This window comes from Amblyomma mixtum, chromosome 8 (genome assembly GCF_055824585.1).
Source record: "Amblyomma mixtum isolate Tamu chromosome 8, ASM5582458v1, whole genome shotgun sequence".
NCBI lineage: Eukaryota > Metazoa > Arthropoda > Arachnida > Ixodida > Ixodidae > Amblyomma > Amblyomma mixtum.
Genome location: NC_143019.1, coordinates 62,120,068 through 62,139,883, shown reverse-complemented (window position 1 = coordinate 62,139,883; position 19,816 = coordinate 62,120,068). Strand labels below are relative to the sequence as shown.

General features: G+C 49.7%; 1 protein-coding gene across 2 annotated transcripts in view; it reads left to right on the top strand.

The window, feature by feature from the left end:
- Nucleotides 1-19,816, top strand: part of Cph (BCL11 transcription factor chronophage) — a 542,370-nt gene that overhangs the window by 365,442 nt on the left and 157,112 nt on the right. The gene's annotated exons all lie outside the window — the stretch shown is intronic.

Genomic DNA, 19,816 nt, shown 5'->3' with positions numbered 1-19,816 from the left:
GGGGGGGTTACTAGCCGTGCAGGGTGGCTGGCTAGCTGGTTGGCTGGTCGGCTAGTAGCGTGCGATAAAGGAGCAGCGGGATATCTCGTATATAGAGCTGTTTTCTGAGGCTATGAAGGAATGCGCGCCCGCACGCGACGTGAAATATGCGCTCGCCGAACGAAGGGACGGCTGCATCTTGCGCGGAAATATCGGTATCGCTGCATGGACGCAGTTTGTCACTGAGCTTTACTTGTGACGCTGTTGTTGTTCTTCTTCCGTTGGGAAACAGTGGCGTTATACTGTGCGTGCTCGCCGTGTTCCATATATCCGGAAGAAAAGAAAGAAAAATAGAAAAGGAACAATTGAAAAGAGGCCTGGGTGTGATCGGCCAGATAACTAACGCGTCTAACGAAGAGACGGCTGCAGAGGCACCTGAATTCGAGCCCTCCGTGGAATAGGACGTTGAGAGATGCGTCTATACGAGAGCCTGGTAAAATATGCCCCCATGTTTACATTTTTTTCGCAATTTACGGCACCGCTGTTTCCGTCGTCGTATGCCATAAACAGAAATTCTCGGGTTAAATTGTTGCCTTATCAAAGTCCTGTTCATGCGGGCGAGTGACGCAAGTGCCGTCGGTGCCGAGAGGGGGCGCTTGGGAGAACGTGACGCCTGTGGTCACGTGATTCAAGCGGTCGTAAGAGTACGATTTCGTCAGGGGCGCGGTGCGATATCGCTGTCTCTTTTTAACTGTCAGAAAGCTGTAGTAATGAGGTGAAAACAGAGAAAACGTTTTCGCATAACCAGGAACTTTAGCTATCTCTCTGTTACCAGTGTATCTCTCTTTGGTTCACCTGACTACAAGCGAGCGATCATCGCATCCTTTCTTTAAGCGCGCATTCAGTGAGCGTTATTGCAATTGACGTGAGCTTGGTGAATAGACAACTGTCGAGTGAAGATGTATATGCAGAACGTTTTTGCAGGCTAGTTAGTGCATACTGAAAGGGGTTTACAGTGCAGACAGACAAACACAGGAAGAACTGAAGTGACAACAGAGCGCAGAGTGTCCTCATTCCACTCTCGACGCAGTGGCGCAAGCGGTTAAGGGAATGCGCCACTGCCCTGCGATGGCAGGTGCTGCCACCGGTGGGGCTTGTGCGAACCAGGTTGCTCTTCCCGAGGAACCTCTCGTGGCCAATAATTACTCCCACATTAGTCAGTTTGCTCACAATCCGATGGGCAGGATGTGAAGACTCCACAAGGTAACGTCACCTAGGTGGCCATCTTTGGTTGTTTCTGTGATTTCCGGGGGGGGGGGGGGGGGGGGGGGTCTTTTCCCCTCACGCTCAACGCGTCACATTCCATCTGCGTGCTTCGGCCGCTCCAGCCGCATGGCTTCAAACGGTCGCCAACTCCAAAGCCGGACAGTTTTTCTCTCCATGGGGGTACTGACAATCTCGTGTTAAAATAAGAACAAAGAGTGTACTTTGGGTGGCGTGAATGCAAAGCCTGCACTGCAAGAGATATGCAAGCAAGGCATCGCGACTTCCAGCCGTTGTTGCGATGGAGCAGCCATGTATCTTAAATCCTTCATGCTGTTAACAATGTTATGACTGTAAGCTCGGAAGCTGTCTGAAAACTGTTAGCCTGGCTTCCTTTTAACGTCACCTCCAACTCCACTGGCAAGTATAAATGCATACAAGGCGCGAAACAATGGCGTGTGATCGCAGGCTTGTATCGAAGCTTTAGTTACGTTAGCTGTGCTGGCTGTATCTTTAACTCCTTTAGGTTACCGTTAGAGCCCGCCCCGTCCTTCTTGTGTACCACTCAAATGATTAACAAAGAAATCAGAAATACTGATACCAGGCCAGAAATAGAGCCGCGCTTACCTGTATCACGGACAAGACACTGCGCAGTGTACTGAGGGCGAGCGATATGCCCGCTGTAACCTATCAGCCAGAGGGTATCCCAACTGCCTTGGCTAGAGTAGCAATAAGCGAGACAGAAAATAAGATGATATATAAACTACATAACAAGAAGAACAGACTCGGAGACCTCGGTCGTATCGCGGGGAAGGCATTCAATGCGCGTTTCGGTATAAACTTCAACTCGCCCCGTGGGCTTGCCCCGTGCCACAAAACCCTGCCGAAGATATTCACTGCGCGCGCCCCGAGCTGGCACGAACGCGCGGGGTCACGTTAGCCTGGCCTCTTCGTCGTCGTCGTCCGTTCGGTGTCCATCTTTCTTCTGTTTTTCCTCCGCTCCCTCTGCCTCCTCCTCGTCCACTTCTTTCTCCTCTCTATCATTTCTTCTTCTTTCATCTATCTCTTCACTCCTTTATGTTTTTCTTCGCCCCCTTCTCGGCCTGACCGCACCACTGCCGTGAAGAAGAAGCCACAATCGAGCAGCGGCAGGACAGGGCCGGCGAGCGATAAGGGAGCCACCACCACGAACTTGATACACGACATTGAGAGTAGCCAGACCGCGGCGGGCCGCTGCTGTGTCTCGCGCGCTATACCGGCACAGAACGGGAACGGGCTGCTCCTGGAGAAAATAAAAGAGTGACAAAGTTGCACAAGGACCAAAGGGCGCCCAGTCCGAAAAGTGCCGCTGCTCCTCGCCCGGCCTTCTTCTGTTTTCTTCTTTTTCTCTTCTTTCTCGCTTTTTTCCGTATCATGCGGCAAACCGTTTACGGTAGCGTGCGTCGAAGCAGTAGGAGTTATATTTGGGAGGAATTCGGTGCAGCGCGCAATAAGATTGCTGCATCCTAAAGGACGCAGTTCCTCTCATGTCAATGTGGCTTTGTAATGTGTAAATTGCGGTTGTCCTTGAATGACCCCTCGGTGTCCATGATTACTTATTTTCAGTTAGTGCGTAACAAGACTGCGTATATTAGAACGTCATCGGTTGGGATCTGGGTTTGGGGCGGTCTTTTCGCCAGCCTTCGCAAGAACTGGTACAGAGGACACGAGGTGCGGCACATGTAGTTCACAAGACCGCGACAGCACACGGTCTCGTGCTGTCGCGATGCTGTTCTGGACCCAGCGGAATATCTCCATGCCTATTAGCAGTATGGGATAAAAACTGTCTGGTCTGTGGAAGGAAAGATTGTGTAATGTCGCGAGATCTTACAGTTACGGCATGAGCGCGTATTGTCCAGTTCTTGAGACCGCGCCTGGGGCACACCAATACGGCCTGCACAGTGCTGCACACAACTACATTCATCGGGAGCGTGATGTCGCGAACGATGGAGAGGAGGAGAGTACGTCGGTAAAGCCCGGCGGTGGTGGCGGCACAGCGGTTCTTTTAGCGGTTCTTCGGACGAGGGAATGCGCCACCGCGGTCCGGTCCTGTCCGCTCTCTGGCTGGCTCGGGGAGGTATATAGGGACGCTTAAACCGAGACAAGATCTCGCCGATGAAGAAGCAGAAGCAGCATCAGAGGAAGAAGAGTCATGAGTCGAATCGAGAAGCGGTGGCCGCGTGTATGGAGGGGAGCCGGCCGCGGTCTTGATACTTTGTATCCGCCCTGTCCTGGACCGAAGCTGGACGACGATACGGAGCGTCTTTCTTACCCCTCTCCTCTCCTCCTTCCCCGAGGGGCTCTTGGGGCGGCCGTATATATGGAATCACGCTCCTTCCTTCTTGCCCAGCGTGAATTCGGTTGCAGGAGAGCGAGGTGAAGTAAAGCGGCCCCTTCGGTTTTGCCGTGTCCTGTTATAGGCCCGGTCAGAGGCTTTTGTGGCGGGACTGCAGGGACTGCGTGTGCAAGGTTTAGAGTGCGCGCCGCCCGCCAAGAACGTACGTGACTGCCCGCCGGGGTTGCTTGCGTACGGGCCTCTACTTGGCCGCCCAGTCCGGCGTGCAGAGTTCGCGTTAGGACAGGGCCGGAATAGGGATGGCTGCTGCTGCCGATTCGTAGCCGAAACAAAAAGAAACGATATGTGGTGGAAAGAAGTTGAACGGGGCGACCAAGCCGAAGGGGTCACTCGCTGGGAGTCGTATAACTCGATGCTGGTGGATGGCGGCTTGGAGAGTATCTTCAAGAAAGGTGCCCAACCTGACCTCTAGCTCCTGCCAGGCGGCTGCTGCTTTAGAGGTCTTCGGTGGCTCGGTTTTACGTGCAGTCGGTTCGTGGACGAGGCCTTTTGTTTCCCGGTACCTTTGCTGTCGAAGATGGTCGTGCATTCCTTATAGCTGCGACTCGTATTCAGTCATTGTTTTCCTTCTCGCTTTGTGGTTTTTCCCGAGTTAATATAGCGTTCTTCTTGTTATTTCATTTATTTATTTCAGATACCCCTAAAGGCCCTCTTTCGAGGGTGCTATATTGGTAGGGGGGGGGGGGGGGCAGTAAAAATTAACACTGTAGTCAGTCACAAGCACTCAAAGAAACAAAGAAATGCACAATAGCACAATATTCTACGTAACTTTCTGAAGAAAGTTCCAATGTATACGACGAAAGCATTATCTCAAGAAAATGCAATGGTGAAAACAGCTCAATCTCTAAAACTAACCAGAAACGCCTGGCAACAAAATTCCAGGTTGTATAACGGATCCCCACAACGGGCCCATCTTCAGATAAGAAAGAAAAAAAAAGGATGGTAATTATAACGACTGTGGGATTTGTTAGATTTCATTTAAACTGCAGATTATAGCTCTTGAAATTTAGTTGTGTCACACTCGATAGCGATTTTGATGGCAAATAGTTTAATTCGATGACTGTACGTGGTATGATTGACATCGCGAAAAGGGGCTTGTTGCGTGTGGTATGCTTAAAATTTCAAGGATGATCAAGGCGTGGAATATGGGTGGTTCCTTAAAGAAATCGTCATGATGCGATGACTGATGATAAAGCTTATGAAAAAGTGAAAGACCTGGAAGTTTGTGGCCGGAATGCAGCTCCGGATATGGGCGCGTGCTTTTAAAGATGTGATACTATAGTATGACGTCAGTAGTCGGAATAAGTGAAACGTACCACATGGTTTTGCGAAGCTGCTACGTATGTTATTTATGACGCAAATTTGAACGGCATCCCAGGTGGCATTTGCATACTCTGTTTTAGGATGGGTTAAAGTGGTGAAGGCATGTTTGCGTAAGTAGGCAGAAGTATGCTGAACATTCCGTTTAAGGAAGCGCAAATGGCGGTTAGCCGCTTCTAGCGTGAGATTAGTGGTGATGCCAGGGGAAGTCTGACTGCTAGAGTTCAGTGTACTTGTATTTGTTTGTAAGTCGCACTGGCTTACTCTTAATCTTGCAAGAACTTTTAAAACGGGTTACATGATTAGTGAAGGACATGGTTTTAGTTTTAGAGAGATTTAAATGCATTAACCAGGAAGAGCACAATTCACCTATTGCATCTCGATCGAAGCGTAAAGCGAATATCATCAGCGAATAGTCTAACACGGCAAGAAGCACATGCAGGCAAATCGTCAATAAAACTAAGAATGACAAGGGATCAATCACACTGCCTTGAGGGACACCGGACGTTACGGAGCCAAAAGAAGGGTTATAATTATTAACGGAGGTAAATTGGAGCCGAGGCCAAATAAAGTATTTTATCGAAACAAACACGCCGCTGTGCATTTTTAGCGGCCGGTGCATGATGTGGGGCGCGGTCAAATTCTTTGAAGTAGTCTAGAAATATAGCATCAACCTGAAAACGAGCGTCTGTAGATGAGAGTATTTAATGAATTAAACACCGCGAGCTGCTTTTCAAAAGAATAACCCTTCCGAAAACCGTGCTGGTAGTTTTTTGTCATGTTATGGTCTTCTAAGCAGTGAATGACCTGGGTATGTATTATGTGCACTAGTAGCTTGTATATGGTAGGATATATGAAGACCGGTCTCGAGACTACAAAATGGGTATGACGCGCCAGTCATGTAGAATAGTGGTTAATGATAGCGATTGCGAGAAGAGAGCTGATAATACTGCAGTCCGAACGTGATGAAAGATTGAATCTGCTTAGTAAGAAAAAAATACCACCATCACTGACGATTACTTGCGACTTGCGAGTCTGATCTTTCTGCAGGCACATGCGGCCCTGGGGTCAGAACTGCATTGTGCATGTGCTCTCGTATGTCCACTGTCTGACTTAAGTCACGCACCTTAACGAACGTAATACTTGTGACGGGATATCCTTACGTAATTATTCGTTTATGAGTGGTTTCAGTGAAAGACCACACGAGTAGCCACTGAATTGCCGTCAGTATTCAGCGCTTCACAGGTAATTAGGTACCACGTTATCCACCTTTGTATTCGAGCGCAGTTCACACGCTTTCCTTCAAGGTATATTACATTATAGCACGAGCATTTTGCGGCCTGCGTAACTAACAGAGCAGGTTTCATCGCTTCTTTCATATTGCCATGGATTAGTAATCCTGAAAGCTGGCATATGTGTTTCAGAGCTCTATGCGTGAGTCTATCCTCAACAGCTTCTTACGGGTTTGCGTGTGATCACTTTGACTTGACCTGAGAAATGACCTTTCCTTTGAAACTGCGTAACGAAGGCGATTAACTTCATAGCGTAGGCATTTGGCACGGTTCACGCAGCTAAGGAAATTACATACTGAGCACGGAGACAGGCTCGGCGCATCGAAACAAGAAGTTATATACCCTGCGATGCTAATGGACCGTTCCGGAGTCCATGCTTCATCTGTTCTACGATTCGCCGGAAGCGAAGTTTTGTTTTCAGCGCGATGAGGGCGAAATAACAGTTGCCCTTTAACACTGTTCACCAGCAGGAGAGAGGAAAGCTCCGCTTTTAAAGCTCGACTTCCAATCCGGATCGCAGCAGGACAACAGCAAATACCTGCATCGTATACGCATAGTGTCGTACTGCACTATAACGCGTTTACTTCGTTTGGACGTTGGCTTAGACGTTTTGTAGCTGTCGCATAACTTCATGGTCCTCAAGTATACAACTCGCCTCTGTCTGTGAAGTTGGTCGGTGGTTAAGCTTAATTGCGAAAGTGTCTCCGTAGGAACGTTAGCAGGGGCGGCGGCTCAAATGTGACCTGCCGTACAAGCACCTCAGCTTCCGGCATCTCCGCAGATATGTCAGTCGCATGCAGAGGTGGGTGTCGCCTACGTGTCGCCCTCTACAGGGTGCACTCCGCCTGCTTGCCGTGGCGTGGAGGCGTCGAAAAGACGGCGCAAGCGAGTTCCGTGTAGTCGGAAGCCTAACTGTCCACGCTTGGACCCGTTCACGATGGATGGATGTGGTGGCAAAGATCACGTGCGAGCGCACTGACACTCCGCAACAGAACGCATAAGCGGACGCTCACGCACGTTTTGGCAAAAAGAAATGGCCCACTTAAGGGTGATATATGAGGACAGCTGGCAAGGAGCACGTGGCTGCGTGCAAGAGGGAACGGTTGCTCGCCACGGGCACAAAGCCACGCGACGCGGTCCCGGTATTCGTATCACCGTCACGTCGGTCGGCCGCGTGAAGGCTTTGTGGCCGCCGCCCCGGAGTTTACAAGCTGCGCTCGCCTTGGACGGCGACGTATTGTGCTCGGATTCAGTTTCGCCCCGAGCACGCATCACGTGCACGTCGGTGTCTACTTTTTTCTCGAGGCAAACCTAGGCATGCGAAAGACAGCAGAGCGTCCTTGGTAGGGTGACCGACCGGCTTACTGACCATGGTCCCCCACATAGATAGGAGGCCTTTTTTTAGAGATTAACCGGGCCCTCACCGGCCTTCTTGCACGCTGTGTCCGAGAACGGGACACGCCTGCTCTGGAACAGCTTATCTGGCCTCGCCTCGCTACGCAGCCGCCGTGTTCTCTTTCCGCTGGACGCTTTTCGCAGCCACTTCGTGCCACCACGCGGAAATATCCGGCACATTGTGTGAGTCTTCTTGTTTGAATGACTGCAGTGCTTTCATAGCGGCTGGGCCGGGGGCGTCTCTTTGGAAGGAACGGGGACCTTGTCTTACCCCGCAGTAGTGGCCCAGCGGCTATGACGTTCTCTACTGACGCGCACCCTGGCCTAACTTCTTTCGGTGTTTTCGAATGTGGCCGATTGGCGGGTACCGGATCTAAATAACGCAATCATTGTTATGCACTGTCGCCGGTAACCCGATCTTTCCCGTCACGCGATGTGATTCGATGTTCCCCTCGGTGGTCCTCCGCTCGCTGCGCGCCGATGACTTCAGCATGGGTCAAGCTGCGTACCATTCGGACCCAAAGTTTCGGAAAGCTCGCTGCATGTTTGCACTTTGCACTTCGTGCAGTACCTGGAGAGTGCCCCGTGCCCTTCGCTTTCCTCTGCACACACAAGCCTCCCTCAGCCGCACGCACAAGCTCACATATACGCGAACACCTAGTCATCTTTGTGTCACCTAAGGGGGCCTTTGTGTGCTGTTCATTTTAAAGCGGTGGGGAAATCTCTGTTCGGCAATAGACCTATGGCGGACTCGCTGAAGATGTCAGCGTAGGCGGGTAGAGAGGAGACAGGGGAAGACTGCAGGGGGGGGGGGGGGGGGGCACGTTCACACTACAGCTAGATTTTAGGCACCACTATAGCGCGTTTTAGGTTTGTTACAGCGACATGCCATTTGAAAGAAACATTCAACAAAGCCCGAAATCTCACCACTGCGATATCACGGTGGATGCTCTGTGTTTGTGATTGTTATCTGAAAACTAATGGCCACGAGGAAAGCATACAAGTTTAAAGATGCTGCCAAAGAATCACTCTTAGGTGGCTTCTCTCCGGAACTTTGCTTTGCAACAAATGAACTCACACCAATGTTGTTCACTTTCTTCAGAATAGTTTTGACAGGAGGTCCCAGTAACGTCGTGGGCTACGTGACCACTACCTGTGCGCAGTCTTTGGAACCAGTTTTATTATGGTAAAAACTTAATTTGATTTGATTTGCTAGGACGCACGTGATTACTCTGGGCTGAAATTGTAGGTAGTGTAAATAGAGCACACAAATCCACTAATGCACGCATACTAACTTTCGTGGTAGATTTTCGCTTTTCCAGCCTACAGCATGTCTGTGTGTGTCTTGGCAGAGAGGGAATTTCGTGGTTTCAATCTCCAGTCGGTGATGATATAAACAGGCAGTTCCGCCCTCCCCCTCTGCAGACCAGCTTCGAATCGCACTCGTTTACTACACTGTTTTTCCAGAGGCCACGGGGCCCCTTCGTGGGCCTGTTTTCTTATCTGGAGCGATTCCTGGACCGCGGTCGAGTGCAGTCAGCGGTTTCCTTCTAGTCGGCGACCTCTCTTCGCCCCCTCAAAGCGGCCCAACAAATGATGCATTGCCACAGCCAGAGAGCGAGAACGCCTCTCTCCCTCCCTCCTCCCTGCCTCTCCCTCTCCGCGTTTACCTCCTTTCATTCCCCCTACGAATAAGTTGAAGAAGACCGGCGGATCTTATATGACCACATGCCCGAACACACTCCGGGCGAGAGGTCGGCAGACAAATAAATTCCTCCGAACCGCACGCTCTGAGAAGACCGGAGGAGGGGGGGGGGGGGGGGGGGAGATCTTCTGAGGCAATGGCCAGAGACAGTCCAAGAAAGTGAGGAGGAAAGCACCGTGGGGGCCGAGCGAGGGAAGGAGCAAAGGAAAAACAGAAAGACGAAGGACACACACCACCATCACCACCACCACCAAGACCAGAGTTGCCGCCGCCGCTGTGGCCGCTGCAGGACTGCGTCTTCTGTATGTGCGTGCATGCGCCCACCGCCGTCCGTGCCGGCGCATCTGGAAAAGCTCAGGCGACCGCTTACGCAGGCTTGGGGGCACACAACGCGACCCAAACACCGCCACCACCACCGTCGGCGCTTCTGCCTCTCCCCCCCCCTCTTTCTGCTTGCTTTTATTCTTGCATTTCTTCTCGTGATCCTCTCTTGGCGTACGCGAGCATGCATGATCTCGCGTGGCCGCGACGACGGACCACGGTCTCACGCTCGTCTGTCGACAGGGGTTGGGGGCCAGACGAGGAGTGGCAGTGAACCACGGCAGCACTATCTGGCATTGAACTCCATTAAAAATGTGGTGTAGAGGGGGGGGGGGGGGGGTGTAATTGTATGTTAGATATAAGTGGGAATTCGGTTTGAGGGAACAACAGGGCGTGGATTACCGTTAGAATTTAAATTTCTTTACTTAGGCTAGTAAACAGAGTTCACAGTTAAGGAGAAGAATGCTGGGGCAGTGAATAACAATGCGGTTCTAACTTCTGAGTCCACAGTACAAAGTACTTCTAATCACAGCAATTAAGTTTTCGAGCACAATTTTCACTGAGCTGGCTAAAGGTGCTGATATACCTGACGCAGCGCCAGCTTCCTATAGCACTGGAGACATACGAGTAAGAGAAAGGGAGACAATTTGCCCAAGAGATGGAATTCGATGTGACAGAGCAAAATGTAGGTCTGGGGACAAAGACCCTAGTTTAAATGTGAGCGAAGAGCAACTGGTTGTCCCATCAGCGCACTTTTCAGTCGTACTGAACGATTCCATTGCATAGTTTAAAGCACGAAAGAAGGCGAGCATCTTCCACTCAATTCAAGAGATGCCGGCAGAGTCACAGTAACCACAATTTGTCAGCTGAGAAGCTGCCTTGTTTTCAACTTTCTCTACGTGTCCTGGCTGCTCTGTCTGAAACAAGAGCCGGTACAGAGCTATCGGCATACTTACGACTACTAGTAATAGGAATCCTTTAATAATACTGATGCAGTTGATACGTAAAAAATTACAACATCCATCTGTTTCTCGCCACCGCAAAGGTTCTTTCTTTCTTTCTTTCTTTCTGTCTTTCTTTCTTTCTTTCTTTCTTTCTTTCTTTCTTTCTTTCTTTCTTTCTTTCTTTCTTTCTTTCTTTCTTTCTTTCTTTCCTTCTTTCGTTCTTTCTTTCTTTCTTTCTTTCTTTCTTTCTTTCTCTCTTTCTTTCTTTCTTTATTTTTCCTTTTTTCTTTCTTTCTTGCTTTCTTTCTCTCTGTCCTTATTTTTGCTTTACTTCTTTATTCCTTTCTTTTTCCTTCCTTCTTGCCTTCTTTCTTCCTCTCTTTCCTTCTTTCTTTTTTCCTTGCTTTCCTTCTTTCTTTTTTCCTTGCTTTCCTTCCTCCTTTATTTCTCTCCTTTTTTCTTATTTACTTGCTTACTTTTTCGCCGTTCTTTCTGTCTTCTTTTCCTCCGTGTCAGCTTTCGCTCTTCCTCATCAGTTCCCGTTAGGTAAGTCGAAACCTCCCTCTTCCTCAATCCCGGAGAGCGAAGACAAGCAAGAAAGAAGGCAGAAGAATCGTCAAGTTTCCGGACCGCTTTCACTGTCTGCCAACACGGGGTCGAAGCGGTGGGGTGCCGACGATGAAGGAGGAGGTGGGGTGCGAACGAAGCACTGAGAACCAGAGCAGTCGGCCCGCGTCCCTCGTCGGTCCGAAAAGCTGGACAGAAAAGAGGCCCCGACGGCTCCCTCAAGGAGGCGTAGAAAGCCTTTGGCCGCCGTTCTTCAAGCGCCTCGGGAAGATTAACAAAACGAAGGTAAAAGAAAAAGGCGGTTGCCGACAGCGGTCCTTCAAGCAGTGCTCTGCACGCAGTATCACTTCCCTCTCTCCTTGTCTCCCCCCCTCCACTCCCCCCCCCCCCCATCCCCAGAGCCACCGTTGCCCGTCTCAAGACTTCCAGCTGTACCCGCCCACCGTCTCGACTTCTCGTTACGGGGAATCCACTGGAGCGTTCTCTCTTTCCGCCTTTTTCTGCTTGCCCCTTCGTTCTTCTGGAAGATTGGTCCCGTTCTGCCTTTCACTTTCTTCTCTGGACGCCTCTGTTTCCTTGCACTTTCTTCTTTATTTGGGCAACCGTTTAGTGGGAAGACGTGGGTCCGCAAGGCGGCTTCTTCCGTTAGGTAAAGGCTCCCTATCGGCTTACTGTTTTGGCTGTTTCCCGACTCGCACCAGCGTCCGTTCCTCCCCCCCCCCCCCCCCCCCTCCACCCCCTCAACCGTTTCTCAGGATTCTGGAAACTGGGCCCCGAGCTCTCTCCTGTGTGCCGTGGTTCTTGGTTAGCTCCTGACGAAGAGGTCAGCAAACCCGGCAGGAGCCACTGGTCTCGGGCTAGGACCCCGGAAAGGCTAGACGACTGCAAGGAAAAAATGTGTCCAAAGAGGCCGCGGTATTTGTTTGCCGTCTTCCGAGAAACACGCTGCTTGGAATGGCGTGCCGAAGACAGACAAGTTGCTTCCCTCACAGCTTACAAGCAACATGTGGTCACGCCGGAGTCATTTTCGGGTTACTGCCACCCACGGGACGCAGTTAGAAATTTGTCTTGGGTTAGCATCTTCAATTCTTCCCAAAATGAAGCTTTGGCTTTCATTTAGGTTTGTAAGGAGCAAACTTATATAAATCAATTCCTGTCCTATCTCCTGTTTGACACCTTTCGCGAAAGCAACTAAACCTGTCAAAAAAATCCAAATTTGTGGAAGGCAGGTAAAAAATTAAGGCGCGAGAAGTTAGACGTTCCTCCAAGCAAGAAATTTTTCTTACAAAATATCAATTGCCTCCCATTTTTCAGGTGTAGGATGGTCAGGAACGGCACTGGGCAAATATAACTGCCTCCTCCAGATTTTGCCTATAAAAACCGCCTCGCCTGGAGGCAGTTTATAATTGCAAAAAGAGTTAGAGGGTAGGGTGTTCAGGGATGGGCAGAAGAGCGAGGTTGCTAACAAAATGTGGTTTTATCCTCCCTAAAGACCCCGAGCATTCAAGAGGAGACCTTTTGAATCTAATTCCAGAATCTTAGGCAATATTCTCGTTGCATGGACGCCCTATCGAGTAGTTCTCTTCTATCTTTGTCACCAACCTTAAATCCAATACTTTGTTTGGTTCTCGCTTCTCGAGATTTAAGTAAACGAACCTGTGTGCCGTCGATACTTTCGTTTCTCGAAATCAGCGGAATGTTATGGTATATAACGACGAGGTCATCTGGTAAAAAAAAAGAAATTTTAACTGAACACCGTACGTTCAAGTAGCCTGGCTTGTGATTTTCTTTTTTTCAGGATATTTTACTGCGCTAGCAGTACCTATAATGCTGTTTCCTCAATAAATCCGTGGTGTGTGGGGTACAAGTGGAACGCACGGGTATAAATGAAATGCACCTTTGATCACTAGCCTCCACCCACTCAATTTCACCCACAAACCAACCCTTATTCTTCCCAAGCTCAACCTGCCACCATTAACCCATCTCAACCATGCGTGTAAAGCCACCAACATCCGGAAGAACCCCCTGGTGTAAGCACCCTGCGGTCGGTACAAGTTCTGAGCACCCACGATAGATTATACCTTTCACTGAAATCCCCCCCCGCCCCTCCCCCCGACCTACACCCTCGAGAAAGCGTCACCTGCCCAGCCACCTAGCTACACCCTTCAAAAGCCTCCACACATCACAAGCCCTCTACGCGTCGGAATGAAAAGGCGAGTGGGAAATCAAATTCAAAGACTCAGTGAGAAGGCGGTGAATGCAAAAGCAAAACCTACAGCTTGCTTCGGCCTTGTGCATTCACTTCCCTGCACAAAAATCGACAGCTCACTGTCGTTTCTCGCTTTTGCAGCCTACGGTTGAGCGGAAGTTTCCCGGAAACAGTGGGGTGCTTTCTAATTTGTGTTTTTATTTCGGGGTGCACACTGTTCGAGCGCTCTACGCAAGGGTGACGCAAAGTGTACAACTAATACTGCCAATAGCCTATCATCGTAAGATCTCCTTTCATTTTTTTTTCGTCCTAGGCCATTAACCTATAACTGTCAGCAAGGAAATGGCTTACGGCTACGGATTATATTTATCCGCCTGGGGTTTGTTAGCGCGTACAGGCACCTCACAGCGTACGGGAAAACTTTCAACTACGGGCCCTTTAAAAACATTGGCCGTTGGGGTTGTCCGTCATCCACCTGTCGACTTCACGCTCAACGACAGATCTGCAGTGCCACTTACCCGAGGTAGCAGGTACCCTGACCGGCTGTCGAAACAGCTTACGCAGAAAAACGCCATCCCTTTCTTTCACGGCGGCATCGCACAAAGCCAACCGGGAGCGGGAAAACAGGCGTCTTAACACTAACCAACACACCACCACCCTTGCCTCGGACAGCGGGGCAGTTAGTTGAAGGAGTGTTGCGTAGTTCGCGGTAACTGGTCTGTCCATAAACAACTTCACCCCCCCCCCCCCCCCCCCCCCCACACACACACACACGCACACGCGCCAGCCGAAAGGGATCGTTTCCCTGGTCGTTGCTCCCCCGCTGTTCCGAGAAATGTGGCTGGCGTCGCTCACTCGGTTTTTTTTTTTCTTGTCCACTACCGCTAGGCAGGGTTCTACAAGGAGAAACTGATTCTGACCGGTGTTCTGAGAGTCTGAAGCAGGAAATTCGAAACTGCTAGGTACAACAAGAGCAAAAAGGCCGAGAAAGTTCGAGAGACTGGACGCATGTGTTTTTGAGGGTAGCGAACGGACGAAGCAGCAACTAGGAGTGTAGGAAAAAAAAAATGTAGGTGCAGAAAAAAAACGAAACCTTTCTCTTAGACTTTCAGTGGTTCGGGCACCACAAAGTTCGGAACTCGACTGCCGAGGCGGCAAGTGTCTTCTGCGCCCCCGCTTAACTGCGGATGGTCGTAAATATTATTCGGCCAAAGTCCGAGAAGGAAAGCGCATGTAAAAAAGATAAAAAAAAAACTTGGGGAAGGGATTCTGAGAGAGTTAACAGGCTGTAGGATTCGGGAAAAGTAGAGGAATGGGTGAGGGGGTTAGGAGTTTCCGGAAGAGAAATTGACACTCGAGCAACGGGAACGCGAAAAACAAACAACAAAAAAAAGGAAGAGAAAGAAGACAGCGAAAGACGGCGCGGTCTGCACTGGCTGTTTGATGCGCACCGACGACGTGTAGGCTTGTGCGGGTACCGTCTAGGTTCCCGATCCCGGGCACACGTGTTCTCTCGGGGAAGTAGCAGGAATGGCAGCCGGCGGAAACAGGGCATTTTGACTGTTTACCAGATGCCATCATCTTAGTGGAAAAAAAATTCAGGGGGCACTTTGTCTAAAGTGCGCAGAGGCGAAAGCGTTTTCTGCACCACTTTGCCTATGTGACACTGGTGACGTCACTACTGGATGACGTCACACATAATTGAGGACGAAGTAATGACAAATTACTAATTAATGACTAATTACTGATTAATCAATCAGCACTAGTTGACTGCTAATTATTGGCGCTTAAGCTTTGCCTTTAGGAGTGAAACGCGACAGCGTGTTGTAGCGCTGCCAGGGAGTCCACGGAACGCCACCACCCGTTCGGCCCGATGCCTTGCCCTTTGAACGCAACGCTTTTTGAGGAAAGGAAATGGCGCTGTAATTCTCTGTCGTCTTGGTGGACACCTAAACCGCACCGTACAGGAAGGGAGGAAGTGGCAGCGAAAGAAGAAAGAGGGTCCGTAATGAAGACACTTAAAATTGTATTTGAGGAAAGGAAATTACGCGGTAACTGTCTCACATATCTCGGTGGACACCCGTCAAAACGCGGACACATCTGTCGACACGGCTGCCGACACGGACGCAGACACGGCTGCCGACACGGATTGCTAACGACAGCATGAGGCATTAAAGGCTTTCTCCTTAAAATGTGTCTCGATATGCGAAACCGCAGTCACGAAAAAAAATAAAATGCGTGCAGGCCTATTTAAATTTCATCTTCGGGTTCAACCTCTCTCTATCTTGAAAGATGACGTCACATTAACATGGATGGAAGGGAGCGTCCACGGGGATAAATTGTTTTCGATGTGCAAGGCCGGGCATTCATGCATATCGTACGTACAGAATGGAGCAGTACACTTTATGGCCATTGTCTTCAATATGTCACCGAGTTTATTTGCGCCGGCCCGCGTAGAATATGTTTTAAAAGCGCGCTTTCGAAGAACGTGATCCAACAAACCTGTCAGGTATACGCTCAGAGCACGTGATAACACGGGCGGGATTTTCCTGAATCTTCTCAACGAAACGGATGACCACTCTCGCATCGCCTTTTATATCTTACCCAACGATCTCCGCATTCGAGCTGTCAGTGGGAAACTTCACCCGTTTTTGTATACATTTACAGCGCTTGTAAACTTGCCTCCATTCCGGGTTGATCTTTGTCGCGGTCCGCATTTATGTGGCTCTTGCGTTCATACTGCGACCGGCATCCGTCATCATTAGTGCGGCAGCTGCTTTCTCCGAGTTCCATCCTAGTAAATCAATAGATTCGATACTGACACGTGTGTCTGATCACTAAGCTCTTTTCGTTCCATATGTTTCGTTGTGCTCCTGCGGCAGAATGCCTCTAGAAGTATTACGTAATGGCACGAACATTGTATGCCGAATGATTGAGAATTGAAATATTGGGCCGCAGGATATGCTGATGTGCAATGTAAGCGATAAAATTATTTAGTTTTTTTTACTTGGATGAACTGAAACAATAGGTATGAGTATTCGTGATCTCTTGCGCACCTTGCCGCACTAACGGGCTTTTGTCCATTGGAAATTATGAAACAGAGGACCGGCCCGCCGCGGTGGCTCAGTGGTTACGGCGTTCGGCGGCTGACCCGAAAGACGCGGGTTCGATCCCAGCCGCGGCGGCTGAATTTCGATGAAGGCGAAATTCTAGAGGTCCGTGTTCTGTGCGATGTCAGTGCACGTTAAAGAACCCCAGGTGGTCGAAATTTCCGGAGCCCTTCACTACGGCGTCCCTCATAGCCTGAGTTGCTTTGGGACGTTAAACCCCAATAAACAAAACCAATAGAGGAGCTTTGGCTTCTTCCTAAATACAACAGCTCTGCTCGAGGTTGTCCGATGATAATACGAGTCCAAGGTGTTCGCCTTATATAGTGAACTGTAGCGCATGTCACGTAAGGTCTTCGCTACCTACATAGCTGAAAGTGAAGTTGATGGCGGCAGACTCAAAACCACAAATATTGATTCCTGTTGCTGGGAGAGCTGGCTGAGATACAAAAATGTGTTAGCACGAGCACTGTGGGCAAAACAGTTTAAGGTGTTTAGAATTCGGTGCCGTTAATGAACCCAACTTTGCTGAAACTAATCCGGAGACCTCTGATACGTGGCGCTTCGCAGACAATTCTCATTGGTGCTCGGGTGTGAAGAAATTCTTCAGAAAAGCATCACTTTGCCAAATACAATAAACAGAAACAGAGAGGAAAGGAAGAGAGGACATAGTGTGGTGTCGGTGGTAGTTCAATCACTTATTGATATACTGATGGCCCATAGCGAGATGTAATTGAGCGCCATCGACCTCTTACTCGGAGTCAGTGCACAAATAAATGTATCCTTTGTTCTCTGCATGTGTAATCAACAAAATTAATCTCAAATGAATCAGGAGCATGCATAATTGCTACTTCCTACATCTATCTGCGTGATAGGAAGGTTCTTGAAATGCGCAAGTCATCTGAATTAGAGTTTATCCTGCAGTGAACTACACAGGATGATGACGATTATGATGAAACTAGCAAGGCTTTCGAAGTACCCTAAAAATTGCCGACGTGGAGACGTGTTTTCAGCCGCAGCAGCACCACCACTGTTCATCGGTCGTGCATAAGTTGAACCGCTGCCGACAGCAACATACCGTACTTCGTCCGAACAAAGAATTTGCAACCAACCGCGACAAAATAACACAGATGAGGGAAAGGGAGACTCGTTTTTGCAAATAAAAAAAAAATAGAGACAAGAGGCACTCTTTCTTGCTCTCAATTTGGCCTTTCTCTGTTTCCGAACTTCCGCCGTTAGCGCAGAATGCGAAGAAACTCATAAAAAAAATGCCCCAAAAAGAATTCAAACCAATCCGAACTGTAAATGATCCATCTCTCCACGGATTGACAGGCGCCGGGAACGGGAGACAGGAGCGAGGCTGCTGTATGAGTCATTGACCTGGGCCTCTTGTCCACGCCTGCGATCCCCACGAATGCCGCCTTCACCGCTGCCGGTCGACGACCAGCGTCAGAAAGCAGTGAAAGGAAGCGTGTTTTATTATTAAGGAGCGAACTAAACACAAACTTCTAAACGCTTTAGAGGCACTTCCTTTCCCCCCTGTTCTCTTCTCTCCGTCCCCCTCCCCTCAAAAATGCCCAAAGACAGCTCGCCATACGCTTATGCTCAGACAAAAAAATCATCCAAGAATGGCATCACATAGGTGCTGCTGGCTACCCTGTGGGAGGATTTGTTTGTTCCAGAGGGAAAGTTGCAGCACAGCCCAGGGTTGCAAGACAGGAAGGACAGAATGCAAAGGGGGGGGGGGGGGGGGGGGGGGGGTGGTCGAGAAAGAGGGCGCTGTTGCTGCATTTGAGCGGGGCAGTTCAGGGGGAAAGGGAAAGCGGAGTGGGGTATCGGACTGAGCTGTCGGGAACTGGGGAGCACGCGCCCTCTCTTTCCCGAATGACGCTCCGTGGCGAGTCCGTTTTTTTTTTCATACCAAACAGAGAACAGGATTGGGCACAAAAGTCACCGTTATATACGTCGCCGCACGCTCTCTCCTTCCGTCCTTATACCATCGTCGTTGTTGTGTTCGCGGACAAGCCCTCCTCCTCATAACCATCCCCCTCCCCAATGCCTTCGTTTCCCTTTTCAGCCCTCGTTGTGCTCTATCCAGATTCCGGCACGTGGTCTACGCAGGCCAGTGGTATACAGGAGAAGCCGGTTGGTGTGCGTGGCACGGACAAGCTATTCACTCAGATTGCGCAACACGCCGCTCTCTCTCCCTCTCGGCTCCGACAACGGAACGTCTCTCTCACCCGACGTTGCTACTGCAACCAAACAACCGTTCCCGCGGAATCGAGGAGGAAATGCGCCCTGCGGAACAGGCAAGCGAGCTCGATTCGACGCGCGACTCAAAATGGGAATAGGGAAGAAAAAGGAAAAAAGAAAATAAAGAAAGTCGAAAGGGGCCCTCCTAGTTCTCCCTGTTGGTGAATGTGCCGCGGCAGTGACGAACCCACGCAAGTGGAACCCTGGCCGTCCGCAATCAGCTATAGATAGCTCCCTGTCTAGTGTGTGGCATTGCGGAAGTGAAAAGCATGCCCTGTGTTTGCTGCTTTTGCCGTTTTCACTTCCTTATTCGTTCAGTGCGTCGAGTGAGTTGGTATTGGAGCTTGTAACGAACGCGGTTTCGTTATGAGGACCGCTGAGCCGCTGGTCGCTGCTGAACGACAAAGTTTCTTATTTCTGCAGTGGATGAGACGCGGATATCACAGGCGCGAGGTTCCTCTGCGGTCAGTAGAAGCCAAGTCGAATGAAACTGTAGTGACACGTAGCTTCTGCGCCTTCAGCAAGAATAGAATCGAGACTGTTGTAGACGGGCCAATACTGTACATTAACCGAGCACTGCTTCCGATTTTCAATGCACGAGCATACGTGATGCCGTCTTGTTATACTATTTTTCTTTCCCTGGAAGTGTTGGTAACAGAACAATTTTTTTTGTGAATATCCATGGGTCTTGAAAAGATAAAATTGAAGCAGTTTGCTGGCGTGATTTTCGCAAGTGTTGTGAAATCAAGGATGGAAGTCTCTTCCTTAACCTAATGAACTAATTATTTTATGGGAAACGGACTTTTTTTAGAGTGTGGACGAGATAAGCCGCCCGACTGTCTGTGTAAAGGGAACGCATAGCTACTTCTTGGTTCGAGGAAAAACAAATCAAAACATCGCTGCCCCGAGGCAAGGTATTCAGTTTGTTGTGGTTTACAACAACACTAATGCTCTGCACCTGTTACCGCTAGTGACAACACTAAAATGAAAATTTCCACTCAATATGTTTCTCGGCACGTGTATGGTTCGACTGTCTGATCTCACTTGCCGCGTCCTGAGTAGTGAC